Genomic DNA, 2,826 nt, shown 5'->3' on the forward strand with positions numbered 1-2,826 from the left:
TAACCCAGCTTTCCTTCTGTCAGGACAATGAGAGAAATTTGAGTCAGAGCTCCCTGATTTTCTGCAGTTGCAAATAAAATCCACACATCCATTCATCAGATGCAATTCTTCTAGGCAGTAAAAAAAAAATGCTGCCTTTTTTTTGTTTTGTGTTTTGTTTTGCTTTTTTTGGGTCGGTTTTGTTTTTTATTTTAAGCTGATTTTCATTTTTGGAAGAAAAAGGCGTTAAAGCTTTCCCTTTTTTTATAAACTAAAGAGACAAAATGTTGAAGCATAGGATGCAAAAGACTATGGGGTTTGTTTATAATGTTTTCATAAAAAAAAACTATTTTTGAAGTAGACAGAGAGTTATTTTTCTACTTTCAGAACTGTACTTGGAAATCTTATTTCTGCATTTCTTATGAACACTGAGACATACATATAATGAGCTTACGATTCAGACAGTTAACACAGTCAACATAAAGACTAATTTAGTTCTCACGGAATTAATTAAGCTGATTTGAAAGAGCAGAAAATTTTGTTTTGTTTAATTTTGATCACTAAAATGATACCAATAGTTTAAATGAGGATTCACTTCACTCTTTAATTAGTTTTTTTTCTTATGAAAGGAAAAAAAACAGAAGAGGGAAAAATGAAGTTCAGAACTAAAGCCTCTTTGTTAAATAGTGTAGAGTTTACATTATGAATATATATAAATTCAGCATAATGAAGTACCACAGTTACATGTTATGCACTTATTTTGTTTCTGTCACATCACCCCATTCCTGCTGGTGCAGCAGCCTACTGATTTATTCAGTTTTTTTTACATGGGTTAAACATTTTGCTTAAAATAAAAGCACAAAGAGAAAACAAAAACAAAAAAAAAATGGAAAATTAAAAGGGAGAATAAAACAAAAGCAAAATTCAGCATGGAGGAAGGAGAGATAGAGAAAAGTTTCTAGAGGTGAGACCACAAGTCTCACATTTGGATGAAATGCCTCTTCCCTTGAAGAAACTTATCACTTTGGCTGTTAAGTCAGCCAAATAAACTCCATCAATCTTTTGTCCCTAACATTGATAGAATCCTTCAATAAACGCCTTTGACCACAAACTTTGCTCGAAACAACAACACTTTTGATGACTTTAAAACCTCGAAAGTGGCTGACAATCTCACAAAGCACAATTCTAGGAAGCTATCTGTAAGAGGTTATTTATTGATAGAGTAATCCTTCTGCCTGTGTCTAGTCAAATAGGCTCAGCTGATCTGATCTCAAGTTGATCAAGCCATGCCACTACTCCTCCTGAAGTCACTGTTCTTTGCTAAATGCTGCTCCTTACCTTAACCTGCTTTTTGTACTTTGATTGATCAGACTGCTGTACATTACTTAGACCAACAAACCACACACAGAATACCAAGATGTGGGAAAAAACTAAGAGAAATAAATGGGGGGGTGAGAGGGGGAGTTTCTGGGGAGATTGGAAGTTCAATACTATTTTTAAAAATTTGATAAAAAGATTGCAAAGCAAAAACATCCACCAGATAATATCTGCACTTGCATCTTTGCATTTGTGTAAAGTTATGGCTTAAGTTGAAATGACTAGAGGTCTCAAACAAAGTCTCCCATCCAAAAAACCCAAACCTGTTTCAGAGTTAGAAGTGTGTAGACACCAAGTTTCACTGGCCAATTCTGGCCACAGAATTAGATGAAACACAACCTTGAGGAAAAAAAATCTTATTAAGTGATCCGATCAGTCAGTAAGTTTAATAAACTTTGGAAGAACAACCTCCTCATAGCATTTAATTTCTCATTTTCAGGGAATGATATTTTAGCAATAGCAAATAAATAATTGTGTACGAAAGATACCTTACTGTGTCTTCAGTCTCTGATATAATTTTCCCCAAAACTTGTGAAGACTTGGATATCTGACCAGCTACTTCAGTCAAAATGGGTCATGGAGTTGTTAGGATTACAGTACATTTCCAGTTTCTGAGCAAGAATAATTTTCTTATTTTTCTAATTGACATGAATTTCAAATTAATCACATGCATTGTCTCTCAAAACTTCTAGGCAAATGTTTATTCATCCTCAAAATTTAGGTGTGTATCAGCTTCCAAATTCTACACCTAGTAACTAAAATATATTTATAGAAACTTTTGATAAAGATAGTTACTATGTGTTTGCCCTTACTTTAGGTCTATAGTTCCAGACTATGACAATGACAGGACTGATAAATCTCCCATTGACTATGGTAGTGCAGGACTTGGTACTAGCTGAAGATGTTAGATAGGTTTAATTTTGTGAAATTTTGTCATGTATAATTTTGAAATGCTGTTTAATCCTTGAACTGTGTGACAAACTGCTGTAATACTCATGTATTACTTATGTATCAGTAGTTGTCAGTTGCATTTAGCTCTTTTTACTTCGGTTCACACTGATCTCTACATTCACATTTCATCCATTAAATAGAAGGTAAAGGGAAGGAATGCATGTGCATTTGCGCAGGAGCACACACCCGCTATCACTTTTCAAATAACAGTCATGATCACCCTTTGTTTCACAAATGGAAAAGCAGGACACCCATCCCTGGATTGGAGAGTGACTAATCAAGGAAGAATTCTCAGGAATTAAGTGGGATTATATTGGCCTGTCATCTTTCCTCATCCTGCTGCAGAAACAAAACATCCTCTCCAGAAGTCTTTAACCTTTCTTTTCTCAGAGATTCCCATCTTAAAATATAAATCCTGCAGCTCACCCTACTTGATCACTCTTTCTCAAGAGATGTAGGGGTTTGGGACAGGGAGTAAGCGAACCTACATAGTTTTAAAACCCTAAATTGATATTTTTG

The sequence above is a fragment of the Catharus ustulatus genome, chromosome Z, assembly GCF_009819885.2.
Source record: "Catharus ustulatus isolate bCatUst1 chromosome Z, bCatUst1.pri.v2, whole genome shotgun sequence".
NCBI classification, from domain to species: domain Eukaryota; kingdom Metazoa; phylum Chordata; class Aves; order Passeriformes; family Turdidae; genus Catharus; species Catharus ustulatus.